This window comes from Drosophila tropicalis, unplaced genomic scaffold (genome assembly GCF_018151085.1).
Source record: "Drosophila tropicalis isolate 14030-0801.00 unplaced genomic scaffold, ASM1815108v1 contig_332, whole genome shotgun sequence".
In the NCBI taxonomy this organism is placed as follows: domain Eukaryota; kingdom Metazoa; phylum Arthropoda; class Insecta; order Diptera; family Drosophilidae; genus Drosophila; species Drosophila tropicalis.
The window spans coordinates 252400-273411 of NW_027172790.1; positions in this window are offsets into that span (position 1 = coordinate 252400).

Genomic DNA, 21012 nt, shown 5'->3' on the forward strand with positions numbered 1-21012 from the left:
CTAGGGTTACGTTCATACTTCCGAAGATTTATTAAGGATTTTTCGATAATAGTTAAGCCATTGTACGATCTTCTTAGGAAGGATACTCCTTTTAAGTTTGGAAAGGCAGAGCTAGAGTGTTTTTTAACTCTTAAAGAGAATTTAGTGCAAGCGCCAGTACCTGCAATTTTTGATTATAAGCATGAGACAGAGTTGCATTGTCATGCAAGTGAACTTGGTTTCGGGGCTGCTCTAATGCAAAAGAAAGTCGACGGTAAATTGCACCCGGTATTTTATTTTTCTAAGCGATCAACGGAAACAGAATTAAAATACCACAGTTTCGAATTAGAAACTTTAGCAATCAAACGGTTTAAGATTTTAACAGACTGTAATTCGCTGACTCTCACATTAAATAGAGTTGAGCTAAATCTTAGAATTGCTAGATGGGCGTTAGAGTTGCCGAATTACGACTATAAATTAAGTCATAGGCAGGAAAGAAAATGCAGCATATGGATGCATTAAGTAGATGTATGGGAGTTATGGTTGTAGAATCTAGTAGTTTCGAGGAAAACCTAATAATATGTCAAGCCAAAGATTCGGAAATTAAGAAAATTAGAAATCGTTTGGAGAAAACGGAAGATAAAATGTTTGAAATGCGAAACGGAGTGGTGTTTAGAAAATCAAGAGATGGCAGGTTATTGTTTTATGTTCCTGAAGATATGGAGAATCAGGTTTCGCACAAATATCATAATGAACTTGGGCATATCGGCAGGGATAAGATGATAGATACGATTTCAAAAAGTTATTGGTTCAAAAACATTAAGGATAAATTCATTAGTCACATCGAAAATTGTTTAAAATGTGTAGCTTTTTCCCCCAAATCAGGAAAAATAGAAGGACTATTGCATAGCATACCAAAAGGAGATAAGCCATTCGAGCTAATACATATTGATCTTTACGGACCAGTAGCAGCAGGGAGAGCAAACAAACACATATTCGTTCTAATGAACGGATTCACTAAGTTCGTTAGATTATATACAACAAAGACTACAAGCACGAAGGAAGTAGTGAAAGCGTTAAGAGATTATTTTTGGGCGTATAGCCGAACTAAGTGTATTGTGTCAGATAGAGGGAGCTGTTTTACGTCTGGTGAGTTTGAACAATTTATGACAGAATGTAACATAAAACACTTGAAGATAGCTACAGGCTCTCCTCAAGATAGCTACAGGCTCTCCTCGAGGAAACGGCCAAGTTGAACGATTGAATAGAAGCATAGGTCCAATGATAGTGAAACTTGTAGAACCAGAGAGAAATTTGCATTTTGCATTCAAATGTATCATATCAATTATATATAGTCTAAGTTTCACAAATTTTATAATGTAAATAGTTTAAACTATAACGAACACCGATAAGTATGCTGGAATTGCCAAAACTGTTGTGACATAGGAGTAAGCACGTTGACCAACACTGAACAATGAGAAGAGAGACAGACAGACGAACAGAGAGGGTCATTCGATAGGCAACGATCAAAGAATACAGACGTGAAAACAAGATAAAGATATAAAATATTAATAAATAAAGATTAAACCTTGCTTCTACAAATGTTAGTTTATTCTTAAATGTTGTTTGTTATAAGCATTGCTCTACACAACTGTTAATTTACACCGGTTACACCGACCACCCTCACTTTTAACTCCAGTTTTACTTTAGCCCGAATCATTTCGTGGGTGAATACTTGCCTGTAAAAAAATCATTGTGTTTAGAACTAGGTTAAAACCAGGTTCAAGATCTTCGATTAGGTACTTTTTAGCGAGAATTGTGTTGTAGTCCGCTTGGCATTGCGACTGAGTATCATAATTAATTCACATAGTTGGACGCTCACAGTCTGGGCGGCCAAAGTGCTGACTCAGCGGTCACACGCTCTCTTAGCCCTAGCTCATATTACGCATATGCATAATCAGTATGTATGCATGTGCATGCCTGCACATACATATATACAAACAATTGAAGATTGTTTATGCTTGCAACCAAGTGTTACAAGTTGAGCTATACTTTAAGTATGAATGATAGGCGACTATGTGAATACACTACACCTCCCTTTTTTAAGAAATGACGTAATATACATATGTAGTCATTTAGAGAAAAAAAATTTTTCTTTTGAGAATTAATTTTTGGATAAAAAGTGTTTTTTTTTTTTGTCTTTTTTTCTTTGTATGTTTTTTTTTTGTTTGTTTTGTTTTGTTTTTTTTTGTTTGCATAAAATTTAAAAAAAATTTATATAAAATTAAAAAAAATCTTTTTTTTTTTTGAAAAGGTTGATCAGACCTAATTATATTTTTTTTTATTATTTTCTCATGAAACGTTTCATTTAATGTAAATTTTTAATCTATCCTTATGTACTTTTTGTCTCTTATTCTTGCTATCTTTTATAAAAATGTTTTGATTATCTCCTATTTTTTCTACTATATATGGTCCTAAATATACTGGGTCTAATTTATGCCCTGCTTCATTTCTTATTAATACTTTATCTCCTACACTTAATTCAAAATTTTTACTGGTTTTATCATATAAATCTTTCCTATAAGCCTTGGCTTTTTCTAACATAATTCTAGCTCTTTTTATATGCTATTTCTAATCTATATTTTACTTCTTTAGCATAATCATTTAAATTGTAAAGGGGGTCTATTCTATCAATTTTATTAAAATCTATGAACTGTTTTGGCAATCTACCAAATACGAGTTCATATGGACAATACTCGTGTGTTGCTGATGGTGTTGTGTTGAAACAATAAGTGAAATATTGAATCCAATCATCCCAATCAGACTTATCTGCAGAGATATATGAACGAATGTATTCATTGAATGTTCGATGACTTCGTTCAATTGTCCCTAAAGTCTGGTGGTGATATGCAGTAGAGGTGAGATTCTTGATCTTCATATACTTGCATATATCAGTTATTACTTGGTTTTTATACTCTGTTCCCATGTCCGAAATGAACGTCTTCATTGGACCGTACTTGAGTATAAAGTTTTCAAAAATTGCTTTTGCGACATTGTTTGCACTTTTGTTTTTGATCGGTATGGTTACTAAATATTTTGTTAGGTCACATATTAATGTGACTATATATTCGTTACCATGCTCCGATTTTGGTAGTGGACCAATTGTATCCACTATCACTATGTCGAAAGCGTTTGCTGGTGTTTCAGTGAAAGTCATAGGAGTTTTTGTATGTGTCGTTGTTTTAGACACCTGGCATTTTTGACATTTACGTACGTACTATTTTATATGACGTGTCATATTTTTCCAATAGTAATGTCTTTTGATTTTCGATATTGTTCTTGTAATGCCACTATGACCTCCTTGAATTGGATCATCATGGTATGTAGACAGTACTTGTTGTATCTCTTTCTCATTTCTTAAATGGGTCACCGGCTGGAGTAGCGCTACTCGTAATGATCTTAATATTTTATTGCCCATTTGTTTGAAAGTATCTATTGAAATTGATTCAAAGACCTTTTCACTCGGTGCCACTTTGAGTTGGCGGATGTTTAATATACCGGCCTCTTTTTCAAGCCTTTGGAAGAGCTGACCTAAGTCGAGAATTCCATTAGTATATATGTCGCTAACTTCAATTCTTGCGATCACTTTATTTCCATGCTTAAAGAAACATTTAGATTCTGTGATGCGCAAGGTCACTACTTTTCGTACTTCATCATTTGCAATGACTTCGTACACGTTGGGCTTGGATATATTTAAATGATTTTGCCTTGGCAAAAGTTCATTGTTTTTAACTGTACAGTTCTTCTCTTGTCTACTTTGTCGCCTGGTAGTGACTTTCAGGACTTTATGTTGAATGTCTTTTAAATCGGTTATTGTTATGCGGGAAAGTGCATCCGCAACAAAATTATCTTTTCCCTTTAGGTATTCTACTGTGAAATCATATTCTTCAAGTTCCAGCCGCATGCGAGTTAATTTGGAACTTGGATTTGTCATTGAAAATAAATATGTTAGTGGTCTATGATCTGTTTTTACTGTAAAATGTTTTCCATAAATATATGGTCTAAAATGTGTTATTGCCCAATGAATTGCTGCTAACTCTTGTTCTGTTGTACTTTTATTGCTTTCGCCTTTTGTAAATGAACGTGATGCATAAGCTATTGGGAGTTGAAGTCCACTATGGTTCTGAGTTAGAACCGCTCCACAAGCTTGTTTACTAGCATCAGTTATTATACAAAATTCTTTGCTAAAATCGGGATATTGAAGTAGTGTTGGATGCATAAGCTTTTCTTTAAGATGCATAAATGCGTTTTGGCATTCGCTCGTCCATTCAAAAGGGACATTCTTTTTGCATAATCTAGTTATGTGTCGCGAATGGTCGGCGAAGTTTTCTATGAAACGACGGTAGTAATTACAAAATGCTACGAATCGCCTCGCGCTATCTGCATCATGCGGAACCGGATAGTTTTTTATGACATCGTATTTTGTGTCATCGGGCAGGACTCCTTTATCAGTGCATTTGTGACCTAGGAATGTCACTTCATGCATAAAAAATGAGCATTTTTCTGGATGCAACTTTAGGTTGTATCTCCTACATACGTTAAAAACATCAGTTAAGTTTTTAATCATATGTTTTTCGGAACATCCTATCACCATTAAGTCATCCATATAAAGGAATGCCTGCGAAGGTTCCAATCCTGAAAATGCTATTGTCATCATTCTCTGGAAAGAGTTCGGTGCTATTTTAAGTCCAAATGGCAATCGCGTGAAGCGATATGAGCCATTGCTTGTTGAAAAAGATGTTACGTTTCTTGAACTTTCTTCTAGTGCAATTTGGTGAAAACCGGACATTAGGTCGAGGCAGGAGAAGTATTTAGCTCGACCCAATTGGTCTAGAATGTCATCAATTCTGGGAAGCGGAAATTTATCGGACAATAATTTTTTGTTTATTTGACGATAGTCAATTACTAATCGCCGTTTCTTTTCTTCTGAGTTAGATTTCTTTGGGACTAATAAGAGTGGGCTATTGTATTCGGATACAGATGGTTCTACGATTTTATCATTTATTAATTTTCCTACTTGTTTTTGGATTTCTTCTATTTGGCTATGCGGACTTCTATAGTTCTTAATATAAATAGGTTCATCATCCCTTAGTCTTAATGTTTGCGTATAGAAATTGTTTGTTGATATCGATTCGGTTTCTAGTCCGAATACATCGCTATATTTGGTACATAATTTTGTTAACTGTTCTTTAAATTGAGGGGGGAAATTTTTCTTTAAGATATTCAAAACTGTTTCACATCTGATGTCTGGGTTTGTTCGGACAATTTCGTAATTTGAAAGTGTTTCGTATTTTAGTTTTCCTACATTGACCAATTGGTCAGAATTAGTTGTATTCAACAGACGGACGTAAACATGTTTGGACGTTGCTATTGTATTAGCGACATAAATTCCATTGTGAATTTCTTGATTTGGTATCAATATGCACTCTTCTTCTGTGTTTATTTCTATTTTTCGGACCACTTGGGATCTAGCTGGTAAAAGTAGTGCATTATTGCCTGAACTATATGTAATCGGAACATAAATCGGATAATTTAGGTTGTTTGGTCTAATTATTAACCAATCTTCGGTTGGGTTGAAGTCTAACTGGCAATTGAATTTTTTTATGAAGTCAATGCCGATTATTCCATCGCATGGTATTGCGAAATCGGGATCTACTAAATGGAATTCATGTGGAATTATGTATTTGGCTGTTTGAATTTCTATTGCTGTGATTCCTTTGGATTGAATTATTCCTTGGCCTATGCCTTCAATGTCTATAATTTTATTGTCTTTGATATTGTAATTATCTGAATTTATTTTTAGGAGTGATATATCTGCTCCTGTATCTACTAAAAATGTTAAATTTGTGTTTGTTTCGTGATTTGTGAAGCAAACAAATATGTTAAGACTAAGGTTGATAGTGTAAATTTTTGGATTTATTGTGTGTTGCCTAAAGGGTTCTGTTGGTTTTCCGATGTATTCTGTAATAATCTGACATTACCGGTATTATAACCTCGGTTGAAGTTTCCTCGGCCTCTTCCTCTATTCTGGCCTCGTCTTCCACCACGGTTATTATTATTATGGAAGTTGTTATTGTTGTTGCTGTTATTATTATAGTTATAATTTCTTCCGCGATTATAACCTCGGCCTCCTCTATTGTTGTAACTTGTACCTCGTCGATAATATAGGACTGAATTGCTTTGTCCTGTTATCTCAGTACAAGTGTTTACAAATTTGGATACAGCATCATCCATATTTGTGAAAATACCTCCCATCATGATGTTCTTAACCCTTTCTATTGTGCAATTTTTCGTCATTGCCTTTACTGCTGTTACTGTGCTATACTTGGTAGCAAGAGTTGGGGTCACACCATCGCTGATGTAGGCACCTTCAAGGTCCTTTGCTAACTTTTCCACCTCTTGGGTGTATTGAGTAGCAGTTTTGTTTCTTTGCTGGAGATTGAGAAGCTTAGCTGATACCACTTCTACCGACTCTCCCTTCACTGTTGTAGACAAGTGAGTAATGATCTCACCTATTGTCTGTTCAGTGGTTATCAAATTTCTGGCGTGGCCTTTTAATTTTGTTTTGATCAGGCTTATGGCTGTTTGCTCATGGTCGCCTTTTAGTGTGTTTACTAGATTCAAAGAATCTAGGAAACTTTGCAAATTTTCTGGCTTACCGTCATAGTCTGATATTAGACTTGAGGCCAGCTTCAAAAAATCTACAACTGTTAGTGCCATTTTAGTAGGGATTATTTCTTCGAACAATGATTCAATGTCACTATCTTGTTCGATGTCGACTGTTGGCTTTGACTCATTTAGCTCGCTTAGTTGATTTGCATCGAACTCGGCTAAAGCTAATGGTTCTTCTGGTATTTGTATTTCCAGACTTCTTCTCGCGCTTATTTTTGTCAACCTTTCATTTAAAGATTGTATTAAATTGTAGCACTGTGTTTTATGAGCAGGAGTAAGCTGGTCGTCGACCAATTGAATTTTTAAAACAATATTATTATATTGTTGAATAAGGTTATTTATGTGTAATTTTAGAGTTTCTATTTCTAATAACTGTATCTTTATTGATACAATTATATGATCTGTTAAATTTGTCTCTGGAATTATTTAGATTTTTTACTAAATTATTCCATTCCATATTTTTCAGATCTTGTCTAAGTCTATGGCCCTACTTTGGTATTTCTTTTTGATGCATCTATTGTGCAATTTATAAAGTTTCGTCAGGGAGTTTGCTAATAGCAAAACGACGATTATTACTAATAAGATTGTTATAAATTTTAAGTCGATTGAAGATGTTTCGACAGTATTTATAACATTAGCGGTTGAATCCGCTACCTTGGACTCATGGTCCAACATGCTAACTAATTTTCTAATACTTTCTTCTGTAGTACAGTATCTAGCTTTGATATGGAGTTCGACTCCATACATTTAATGAGAGTTTCATGGGAAAATTTGAAAATTTGAATTTGAACTTTGAAAAAAAAAAATTGTAAGCTCTCTTTTTGTATTTCTTTTTCAATTTTATGCAAATATAAGTATTGATATTTAGTAATTTTTTTTTTTTTAATATTTTTTTTTAATTTTGGAAATCTCAACTGTTTAAACAGTGAGCCAGAGATGATTTTTTTTTTTTAGTGCATCAACTGTGTAATGCAGTGAGCCAGAGAAAAGGAAAAGAGTTAAGGGCATGTGGTAGACTTACATAAGTTTTACAATTTTGATTAAATCTATGTCTACCACATGTGTTAGTACAAGCCTATTTTTTTTTTTAGTAATTTGTAAACAGCGGTTTCCCGCATAGATTTGTTATAAATAATTAAAATTAAGGGCAAATTGGGGCTACTGCAATTATGCAGCCCGTTTGCCGTTGTTTCGCACCTTGGCGAAGCTCGTTATTTATTTGTTGCAGGCGCTCTATGTAGCGCTGTCGGTCTTCTTTTTCTTTGGTGGCCTCCACCATGTCCTTCATTAAACGTCTCTGTTGTAGTAGCTTTATCCTCCGGCCGCTTCGTTTATGTTTTGGTTTTTCCTGTTTCCTTGCAGTCCTCGCCTTATATTGCTCTATGGTAAGAGGACGGGGTCCATCGGCTGGACACGCCTCGAGTGCTTCCTCGAGTGTTGGCGCGTCCCCTTGCACGACAGGTGCAGAATTTCCAAATCCAGTGTCACTCATGTGGGCATATTTGCCTTCTCCGACACTGTGGCCTTAATTGGCTGCTGCTGTTGCTCATATTTCGCCGCATCAATTATTAGCTGTTGTTTTTTTTTTTTCGTATGTATTATATATATTTTTTTTTTTTTAATTAATATTTTTTTTTTAATTTTTGTGTGCGGAGCGAGTGTACTCACATAGTTGGACGCTCACAGTCTGGGCGGCCAAAGTGCTGACTCAGCGGTCACACGCTCTCTTAGCCCTAGCTCATATTACGCATATGCATAATCAGTATGTATGCATGTGCATGCCTGCACATACATATATACAAACAATTGAAGATTGTTTATGCTTGCAACCAAGTGTTACAAGTTGAGCTATACTTTAAGTATGAATGATAGGCGACTATGTGAATACACTACAGCAGAGCCGATCTATATCGGTGTGTATCTTATATATATAATGAAGTAAGTCGACTCGCCGACTTGGGTATACCATTCACCAGGTGAAACAAATATTTCAAATTTCGAAAACCAAAAGTATGTCTATTAAATTGTTGTTACATGCTTCATACTATGTGCTATCTCGCTCACTCTACAAACACACGAGCTCTCTAGCGCCGCCACTAGCCAACGGCCAATCCTGGCCTGATGCACCGCACAGTAAGATACGTTTGTACTCATATGTTGCATGTTTCTAGTCCGATTTGGTAGTTTGGTAGAAATATTTACGGTAATTTAGTCTGGCGAATTTGAATGCGAAATCAAAAAACTACAGGCGAAAGTGAATGTGGCAAAATATGAAAAGATGTATACTAAATTTGGTGACTTTAGCTTTGTTAGTTTTTGTTTGATTTGCGGGGGGCGGAAGTGGGCGTGGCAAAATTTTTAAATAGCCAATATCTGCGCGTCTATTGAGCTAGTCTACATACCAAATTTAATGTCGGTAGCCGTCATAGTTTTTAAGAAAATCTGTTTTATGTAAATTCCGTGAGCGAAAGGGGGCGTGGAAAAAAGTTTGAACAATTAGTTTCTGCGCGCTAACTATGCGAAAATATAAACCAAATTTGATGTCTCTAGCTGTTATACTTTTTAAGAAAAATAGTTCTATGTGATTCTTTTATGTGATATATTTACATACTATACGAGTATACATACCAAATTTGGTGGCTCTAGCTGTTATAACCTCCGAGATCTGCGTGTTCATACAGACGGACGGACAGACGGACATGGTTAGATCGACTCGGCTGCTGATCCTGATCAAGAATATATATACTTTATAGGGCGGAGAAGCTTCCTTCTGCCTGTTACATACATTTTGTCGACATTAATATTTCTCCTTATGGGTGTATGGTATAAAAATATAGCGGCAGACTCAACATACAACGTAAAGACCGCCCCCGAATTTAAGACAAAAATTAATGGAAGACATGGAAAAAAGAGTACACTAGCATTCCAAAATTAACATTCATGAAAATAGTCAGTTGTTGCATTCAAGAGAACAGATATTTTATTTACCAGTACAAAATATACACACAACTAAAAGGAATGCCTATGGGATCACCAGCGTTACCAATAATAGCTGACATAATCATGGAGGAACTACTAGATAAAAATAAGAAAGCACTAAAAACACCACATAGAATATTGGCGAAATATGTAGATGACGTTTTTGCAATAATTAAAGACGAGAACTCAAAACAAACTTGGCAACCTAAATTCATTCGACAGACACATAAAGTTCACAATAGAGTTGGAATATGACAACAATTGACAAACAGCTTTTAAAAAAGGAAATTTAGTAAAGTGATCGAGAACTACGAAGGTCCCTATGTTTCCGAGTTTGCTTCTGGGATATGGGCCTGAAAAGTCTGTAGTATAATTTTTGAAAAACCCTTTATGTTTGCTCTGATTTGGCCATTGGGGGACGCAAATAGGTGTTCGAGTGCTTAGTAGTCTTACAAATGGAACAGTTCGCAATAAATTCCTTTACATCACCTATTAGGTTGGGCCAATAAAAATAGCGTCTTATCAGCTCCAGTGTTTTATTTATTCTACTGTGCGCCGCTAAGGGGCTTCGTGATTTTGTTGTATCACCTCCAGAACTAACGATTTTGGAATCCAAAGCTTGCAGCACAAGTCATCCGCTACACGATCACCGGATGCGTGTTCTGTTCGCCGATAAATGTATTTGTCTATAACCTTGACATCGGTTAGCTGTGATTGCTTTAATTGAATCTTAGCTTTTAAATCTGTATACTCGTCAGCGTCGAAGGCGTCTGACGACTCGGGATAAAGCGTCAGGAACTATATTTTGTGAGCCTTTCCTATGCATTATTTTAAATGAGAATCCTCGCAGTTTAAGTGCCCATCGCGCCAATGGTCATTAACCATTTTAGGGAGGCGTGATCTGTAATAATAGAGAATTCTTGACCCTCAATATAAGCTCGAAATTTTTTTACACATAGTACAGCCGCGAGGCATTCTTTTCCGTTACGGAATAAGCCCTTTGACACTGATTTAGTTTTCGGGACATGAAGGCGATTATAACTTCATTTTTATACCCTTGCAAAAAGGGTATATTAATTTTGGTCAGAAGTGTGCAACGCATAGAACGAAGCATCTCCGACCATACAAAGTATATATATTCTTGATCAGCACGACGAGACGAGTTCAACTAGCCATGTCCGTCCGTCCGTCCGTGCGTCCGTCCGTCAACGCAAACTTCTCTTAGACCGTAACAGCTACAGAGCTGAAATTTTGCATGTAGGCTTGTATATACTGCAGGCGTTGTATATCACGAACAGTGACTTTTCTCAATAACTTCGTTATTTTCTGTGTTATTATCGTGAAACTTAATATTAGAGAGTTTACGCTTATAAACGACTATGCCAAATTTGATCAAGATAGGATGACTATATCATATAGCTACCATAAGAACGATCGGTCTGTGGTGACCCCGACATTGGCGGCTCCAAGTTAAAAGAACAACAGACTTGGTGAAACCGTCATCAAGCGAGAACATTTGGTCAACTCAGGCGACCAATCTCTCAACAAAAAGGAAACTGGTCAACTAGGCGACTACTTTCTTTGCACGCTTTGGACACGACAATCCTAAGCGAGGGCACAAATTGATGAACATCTCACATTAATCTGGGGTCCCGACTAAAAACATCTCAATTGATTAACTTGGCAACTAGGAGTTGGTTTTCCGCAACGGGGTAGCAGTGCATACCCATTGAATAAGAGTTGATCAACTAGACGATCACCTTATAAAAAACATTTAACAACGATTTGTGTCAACGAGGCGACCAAATCATAAAAAGTTATTTTTATATAAAATAAAGTTTGATCAACTCAACTCTGTTGCATTCCCTGGCGTCAGCAATATCTGACCTAGTTAACTCGGTCAGTAACCCAGCTAGTAAGCACGAGTATAGATTTTGGCATTGATCAGCAATTTCTTAAACATAGAAAAGAAACTCAAAAAATTGGTGTCACTGTCGTGGCAGTTATCAGTGTAAAAGAATAGGTATATTGGAAATAAAAATAAAACTATTGTTAAAACACTAATCAAAAGGCAACTTCGATTTATTTCTTATTCTTATTTGTGCTACACTTGACCAATTTTAGGAACGAGTCGGAGCGTTCCCTGTCTTTGACAAAATAAATAAACTCCCATCGGGTCAAGTACTAGTACAGATAAGCAATTACATAAGAATATAAAAGAACATGGAGGAGTTTTATAAACAGCAGACAGAACGAGGAGAGGCAATCCAGGCCTTAATTCGGAATACCAAAAAAGATTCTTTCGCCAGGAAAACGAAGCCATCTTATTTCGAGGAGAAACTTGAGCTCCTGGAATACATGTGGGAGAACTTCGAGAAAAGTCATCAGGAGTTGATGGACAAATTAAATAAGGTGCCAACAGAAGATGACTACTTTGTAACGGACTATTTCAGCAAAATGAAGGCGGTTGTATCTAATATAGTAGAAGATTGCAAGGACCATTTGGCAAAAATAAAGCTAGAGAGGCAAGCTCGCCAACGAGAGGAAGAGCGAGTCATGGTCAAACCACTGGTTCGTAAGCAAAGTGCTCTGCTGGAGTCATTGTCCAGGACATTAAGACAAATTGTGCCTAAAGATAAAATGACTTACAAATCGGTAGTCGACAAATTATGGATGCAAATTGAAGAAATCCATTATGAGATTCATCGGCTAGCTGAAAATCCAGCCGAAGCCGGATATAATATAGCTACGTTTGTGGCCGCAGAAAATACAATGCTGAAATCCTGTGTGGCACCAGCAGAAAATGTAGTGATACAATCACCACCTGTATTGCAATCGATACAATCACTACCCAAAATTCCCATTCCAAAATTTGATGGGGATTATCTGAAATGGCAACAATTTCATGACATCTATAAAAAGGTGGTTCATGAGTCAAATGTATCCACGATAGAGAAAATGTGGTACTTAAAATCAAACCTTTCTGGAGAAGGAGAGAGATTGATACGGCACCTGGAATTAACAGAAGCCAATTACAACACTGCTTGGTCAGTGTTGCAGGAACGTTTTAATAACAAACGAGTTCTAGTAACAGCCATACTGGCAAAGCTGTTTGATCACCCAAATGTGGGAAATGACGCAGCTTCTATAAAGAATTTGCATGATAACATTTTTGAATCATTGCAAGCCTTAAAAAATGTCGGCGTCAATATGGAATCGTCATGTGCTGTCATAATGTTTCATATGACAAGAAAATTGGATAGATTCAACCACGCACTATATGAGCAATCTCTTTCCAACACAAGGGATCTGCAGGAAGTAAAGGACTTCTTATCCTTCTTGGAACAGCGCTTCCTAACATTAGAGGCGATTGGGAAACCAAGAAACGAAAATCGCAGCATTGAAAAACCAAGTCCAAGGAAGACATGCGCAACAGCATCTGGGACAAACAGTACCCTGTGTGCTTTCTGCGAAAGAGCAAAGCACAAACTCTTCCAATGTGAAAAGTTCAAAATCAAATCCGCAGCAGAGCGGCTTAATTGGGTGCAGAGACACAAATTGTGTGTCAATTGCTTCAATGGGGAAAAATTGCTCTTGGAGGGGATGCTTTAAATGCGATAAAAAACATAACACAATGTTGCATTTAGAAACAGACAACCAAATTGCTACATCTGCTTCTGCAGCTTCTGCGTATGGAATTGTCAGAAAATACACCCTGTTGGCAACGGCCAAGGTAGTGGTAAAGGGGATCAATGAAAGGAAAGGAGAATTTCGAGCACTCCTGGATAGCGGCTCTCAAGTAAATCTCGTCTCAGAGAGACTGGTAAAGAAGTTATCGTTAAAAATTAGCGAGACTCATGTGCATATAAATGGAGTGTGTGGTCAACCACAGATAAGCAAGGCGCGAGTAAGCTTGGTTGTAAGGTCAAGATACAACAAGTTCGCAATGCTAGTTGAGGCATTTGTATTGCCACACATAATAGCTGACCAACTCACAGAACAAATAACGCAGAAAGTCACATTACCAGACAACATTCAATTAGCGGACCCAACATTTGATAAACCCGGAAAAATTGATATGCTGTTGGGAGCTGATGATCACTATGCTATACTGCTACCAGAAAGGAGACGGGGCAATCGAAACCGTCCAACATTACAAAACTCAGAGTTTGGATGGATTGTTGCTGGCAGAATTAATATGTCAACGTCAGCAGCTAGACACACTAGAGCCAATAAAAAGGTACAGGAGTCCGGAGGAAGAGTATTGTGAAAAATTCTTCCTCGATAACCTACACACGGCGGCGGACAATCGACTAATTGTAAAGCTTCCATTTGCTGAAGAGGCGTCATCTCTTGGAGAACCTCGGGAAGTAGCCATAAGAAGATTCATGTCGTTAGAGAGGCGAATGAACCCTGACATAAAAAAGGAGTATGTAAAATGTATGTCAGAATATGAACAGCTTTGACATATGAAGCAAGTAATGGTAGAACAAATTCCCAAGAACCATTACATTATACCGCATCATTGTGTACTAAAACACCGTTTAAAAACGGTAACTTATGGAACCACGTCAGCCCCATATTTAGCGACGAAGTGTCTGGAATATTTGGCACTGAAAAACATTGAAAAATTGTCGTCTGGAGCATCAGCATTAAAAAATGACTTTTATGTTGATGATTGTCTCACAGGAGCAGACAGTTTACCAGAAACCCTGCAAATAAGACAAGAGCTTCTAGAAATCTTGAAACCTAAGGGTTTCAACTTACGAAAAATGGTGTTCAAATAGCAGTCAACTTCTAAAGGGAATTCCAAAGGAAGATACGATTGCTGACATCAATCTCGGTGACACACTGGAACAAACAAGTGTCAAAACATTGGGAATCATATGGGCACCCAAAGAAGACCAATTATGTGGAAATGCTCAAAGGCATATTTTTGATGGCAAGGTCCCCACTACAAAGGAATTACATACATTTGTTGATGCATCAGAAAAGGCGTATGGTGTGGCAGTTTATGTCCGATCAACCTATAAAAATGGACAAATTCCGGTCACATTGTTGTGCGCCAAGTCGAGAGTGGCTCCCCTGGAAAAACATACACTGCCCCGGCTGTAACTATGTGCAGCTGTACTTGGAGCTGAACTCACGGATAGAGTTCGACAGGATCTCCAATTCGGATCAGAAAGTGTGGAATCATTCCTCTGGTCAGACTCAACAGTAGTACTCTCGTGGATTTATTCACGGGCATCACATTTCCACACGTTTGTGGCTAATCGGTTGACAAAAATACACGCAGTATCACATCCAAGGCAATGGCGGTGTTTAAGAATAAACATCGTGTTCATCTGAAATGGCTTCACCAAATCAGATTGAACAAAGAAATAAACAAAAGTAGCTGATACAGATTCAGGGCTCAAAAACCAAACCAAACATGCGTCCACACTCTGTGGAAAAGCACTTAAGATTTAACAACGGCGCAATATCAAGTCGCCAATGCTGTGCATGATATAAACAAGCATTAATATAAACAATAGAGTAAGCATTTTTAAGAACAATTGTCGCCTCTTAGAATCTAAGAATTCTTTTATATACACATACGTTCGTTAATAAAATCAGTTCTTATTTTGAATTCAAAGAATGAAGATTGGGTTATTCTTCTCCTCCGGAATCCCTATTCATTTTGGTCCTTCGAGAAAAAAAGGAACTCTGTAGTTTTCCCCCACCAGTGGTAAGAGACTCAGAGAGTGAATCAGCTCCTTAAGAGTTTGAGATCTAATGCAAGTGTAAATGCTTAGACCAGCTAAAGGTAGCAAAATAAATAACTCTTGTTTTCCCCCCCAGTGCACTACAGTGGTAAGAGGCAGAGTATAAAATAAAAGCAAAATATTATTGCTTAAGAAATGAAAAGTGCGTGCGTTCGAATTTAAAGGCAGTTTGGCTAGTGGAGCAACTGTAGTAATTTCGGCGGCGGAGTGTTTTTGTGTGTGGCGTATTCGAAGCCCTAATATCGAAAGTTAAAAAAAATACTCGCCTATATATACACTATAGGCAGTTACAAGTCGACTGGCAACAAGAAGCAGATCAACAAGGCAGTTGCAAGTCGGCAACAAGAAGCAGATGAACGACGCATTTGCAAGGCAACAGGATAGTTGCAAAGAAGAGGCTACTGAAGAACAAGGAAATCTGGTGCACTGACCGGCACCGGTACCGCCTGAGCCCATAGGCCCAGGACAACAGCAGCAGATCAACAGCGAGAGGGGCAAACCGCCACTTTCGCCTGCGAGGGAGCGTCAGTGCAGCCAACCGGCGACGACCAGCTGACGCAGAGGATAATACGAGACAATCACCACCTTTACGTGAACCGATAGCGCTACAAAAGAGCGCCCAACAAAAATTAATAATAAAACTGTGCGCTGGGTCGCATAATTTTTTTAATGCACTGCGATGCATATATTTTTTTTATATAAATTATAAAACAAACTATGTAAAATTGTGCGGCATTAAAGCTGTTCAATTAGAGTGTGGCCTGAAAACCACACGCAAAACTAGGCAGGGATATATGTAAAAAAAAAAGTAATATACATTCATATATCCTATAAGACAAAAATGTTCACTAATAAGGCTGCAAAAGTGTTGGAGAAGCAGGCAGAGTTACATACCAGGTTAAGGCAGTTAGAAGCACTAGATCCTAGAAGCATAACTGGCAAAGTTGTAGAGGAAGTAAAAGAGATAAGGAATCAATGGATACCTAATAACAAAAAATTGATCCAGTCTGCTCCAAATTTCGAGCATGATTATTTCAGAAATAAAATACATGAAGAAGCTTTAACGATAGTTCCCAAAATTATAGCCATGGAAGAGTCAGAAAAACCAGGCACTAGTAAGTCGGTGTGCGTTGAAGCGGGGGCAAACATGTCAGAGATAGCTGATGATAGCATAGGAGAGTCGCGCGGGAATGCGACCTCCAGTAATGAAAACCCTAAGGTTAACCAGGAGATAATTATGGATAGAGTCCGACAGCTGCAGGCATATTTGGAGGTAGTAGAGTTGAAGTCAACAGGTAATGGGACATGGACATTATATATTAATAAAATTAACTATTTTTGGGAGAAAGTACAGGCATGTCAAGTAATAACAAGTGATACAAAATTAAAAAATATTATGGATGATTTACAGTTTGATGCCCGAAATTCATTGTCAATGCTAGAAATGAAATTGAACAATAATCAAAATTGTAAGAGTGAGAATGTTACCGTGAGAGGCGAACTGCCGGTGTTGCCAAAGATTCAGGTACCCAAATTTTCTGGAGAGGCTAGAGAATGGGACCTGTTTGTAGAATTCTTTACAGAATTAATTGAAAAAAGAGAAGATTTAAGTCTTGCTCTTAAATTTAATTATTTAAAATCCGCGTTAAAGGGCGAAGCAAAAAGCATGGTAGCTCATCTATTGTCAGGTTCAGCTGACAATTATAGTGCCGCTTGGGAACTGTTAACCAAGCGGTATGAAAATAATCGGAGGGTATTTTCCGAACAATTAAATCGGATCGTCGATTTACCGATGATCAACAATGAATCCGCAAAGAGTATAAAAGGAGTGATTGACATAATTAATGAGTCAATACACTTAATTAAAATCAAAGCAAATTTGTCCGATGAAGTTGACGTAATACTCGCTCAACACATACTTCGTATAAGTGCTATAAATTTAAAGGTTTGACACCCATGGAAAGGTATGAAATGGCCAAAGAAGTACATATTTGCACAAGATGCTTGAACCATTCAAGCAATAAAGTATGCACAAATGAAATGGTCTGTTCCTTGTGTAGTAAGGGACACCATACCTTACTCCATTTTGAAGAAAAACAGGAGAGAGTTAATACTTGTGTAACGGCACAATCAACACTGTTGGCTACAGCTCTAATACAAGTAAAAAATGTAAATGGAGGATATAAGACTCTAAGAGCCCTTATTGATAGTGGCTCACAGAGTACCATTTTGTCTGAAGAGGCGGCTCAAATACTAAATTTACATAAAATTAAACAATATACAGAAATAAGTGGCGTGTCATCAATAAAATCCACAAAATCAAAATTTAAAGTAAAAATAGATGTGAAGACGCGGAATCCACGGGATAAACTTCTTAAGGTTGAGGCAATTGTATTGCCAAAGTTAATGAAAGCTCTTCCATTAAAAAGGGTAAGCGTGGATATGTCAAAATGGCAATCCTACGTACTTGCTGATCCTACCTTTAATAAACCTGGTAAGGTTGATATAATAATGGGGGTAAACGTACATACCCAAATCATAAAAGAAGGAGTTACAAAGATTGATGGCCTACTAGGTCAAAATACTCAATTTGGTTGGATCGTCTCGGGATGCAACAAATCAAAAAGTAATAAATCTGTAGTGGCAACAACAATAGATGTCACAGGTTTAAAAACGCGTTGGGAAAAGAAGAAGAATGGTTGTAGTGAGGATAAATACAAGACAATTCAAAACAAACTCAACCACAAAACTCAAGAAACAAGTCCGCATTTGACTCCCCGGCAGGACCTCACCTTAGAGGTAAGATAAAAGCTGAGGTAAAAGAAATAGTTTTTCAAAGTAATAAAGAAACAAGTTTATGTCCCCCGGCAGAAACACACTTTGGAGGTAAAGTAAAATGTGGGGAAGAAAAAGTATATATCCCAGAGCCAGTACAAAATGAAAATCTTCAGATGGCAATGGTTGAATTAAATAATGATCATCTAAAAAATAGTGACAAAATAGATTCAGGTAACAAATTGTCCGAGTCTATAGTACAAAAAAGGCTGATATTGCAGAATGTTCAAAGGTCAGCTATCAGCAAAATGTCAAAATGGTGGAGCAAAAGCCGAGAGGTAGAAGTTGTTGGTCTTCAAAGTCTCCACCGTATAAAAAGGCTAGAAGTCAACATAGTAATACAGATCAGGAGTGGGTAGATATCCCGAAACAAAAATTGTAAAGCATCGGGCGATATTGAAAGCAAATTCGGTAAATCATACAAAATAATAGGAAGTCAGTTTATAAGAAGGATAACATTGATTTGCTAGGGTTAACTTCTCTCATGTAGCTCGTCATGCTTCTTTAACAAGAGTTATCTTACTAATGACAATATTAAAATTAATTTGTATAAGACAACTAACTATTTAAATCAAAAATCAAAACGTCACATTTGGCGGCCCTTTGGCAGAATGTTTAAGAATAAACATCGTGTTCATCTGAAATGGCTTCACCAAATCAGATTGAACAAAGAAATAAACAAAAATAGCTGATACAGATTCATGGCTCAAAAACCAAACCAAACATGCGTCCACACTCTGTGGAAAAGCACTTAAGATTTAACAACGGCGCAATATCAAGTCGCCAATGCTGTGCATGATATAAACAAGCATTAATATAAACATTAGAGTAAGCATTTTTTAAGAACAATTGTCGCCTCTTAGAATCTAAGAATTCTTTTATATACACATACGTTTGTAAATAAAATCAGTTCATATTTTGAATTCAACGAATGAAGATTGGGTTATTCTTCTCCTCCGGAATCCCCATTCAGGCGGCATGTGTCATCAGCGCTCAACGCAGCTGATGTTCTGTCTCGAGGCATATAAGCAGTTCAGCTTAGCACACATACATTATGGTTGTATGGACCACTATTTCTGCATGGACCACAACGTGGCTGGCCAGCACCATTTAAGCCTACGCAGAGCACACGATGGATACCGCTGAGAAGAAAACCAAGGTATTCAGCATGGTGACTGCCACGGCAAACAACAAGAGTGAATGGATATATACGGTAAATCACAGAAATTCGTTTTACCGGCTACAGCGAATAGTGACGTATGTGCTACGGTTTTGTCACAAGCAGAACAGGAAACCAACGGCTCAGTTAGAGTTGGAAGAGTTGGACCAAGCACGGAGAGTGATCATTAAGCAAATTCAAGAAACAGGATTTGCATATGAATTACGGCACTTAAAGAAACGACCTGAGCAACCGCTAGATCGCAAAAGCACGGTGGCAACATTGCCACTAATACTGGATGAAGATTCAATCATACGAGTAGCAACTGAATACAACAAGCACCAGTATCAACGGAAACAAGGAATCCATATCATATGCCGTATAATGATCCGGTGGTAAAAATGACGCTACGGAAACTTCATAAAGAGAATCTTCATTGTGGACATGAGGCACTACGCGGAATAGCTCGGCAACAGTACCACATCATTAAGGTGAAACCGATGGTCCGGAATGTGATCCAGGGCTGCGTAGTATGCACCAAGTACCACCACGGTCTCCACATTTCGGAGGATTATGGGAAGCTGCGGTAAAGTCCGCTAAGCATTTACTGTTGAAAAACGTATCGACAGCAAACTTAACGTTCGAACAACTCTCTACCATCATTGTCAATGTTGAAGCAGTGCTGAACTCTCGTCCGTTAACGCCAAACTCAGACGATTCCAACGATTTAACAGCTCTAACCCCAGACCACCTATTGATCGGAGAACCATTAGTAGCCCAACCAGATGCAGAGCCAATAACACAGCGATCGATTCCAGAGCAATGGGAATTAGTGCGACGGCTTAAGCATACATTCTGGACACAATGGTCTCAAGAGTACCTACAAGAATTGCAGGGTACATCCAAGTGGAAAAAACCATATAACAATGTCAAAGAAGGCATGATGGTAATTCTAAAGGAGGATAATGTGCCAATTTTGCAGTGGCCAATTGGACAAATTGTTAAATTATATCCAGGCCTGGATGGATACGTCCGCGTGGTAGACGTTAAAACAGCCAGAGGCACCTACAAGCGGGCTATCCATAAATTGGCCCCCTTGCTTAGAGAGACGGCGACGAAACGTAAAATCGAGGCAGATGACACAGAATCGAATTCCTAAAAAAGACCCTTGTATCGAGGACAACGCAGAACCAAAAACAAAAAAGACGCTTATCGATCGGTCTGCCACCGTTGGCAATGACGATCTGCCTAATGCTGTTGTTATTGCCTATAGCATTTGCTCAAAGAACTAATATAACTCGATTCAACCTCAAACCAGGCATATACTATGAAAGTATTGGCACAGGAAGGATGGCAACGTCTGACTGGACTATTGTGGCATATTACGATCTCGAACATATTGGGCCGACCTGAAGACATTTTCATATTTCTCCAACCTTTAATATGCGTGTTAATGAAGGTTCCAGAGGCATGCACCGCAATGCAGAGGCACTTCGAGCATGTCAACTCAGAGCTAAGGACAGGAAATGATCTCACATAGAACGCCAACGACGATCGCCTTTA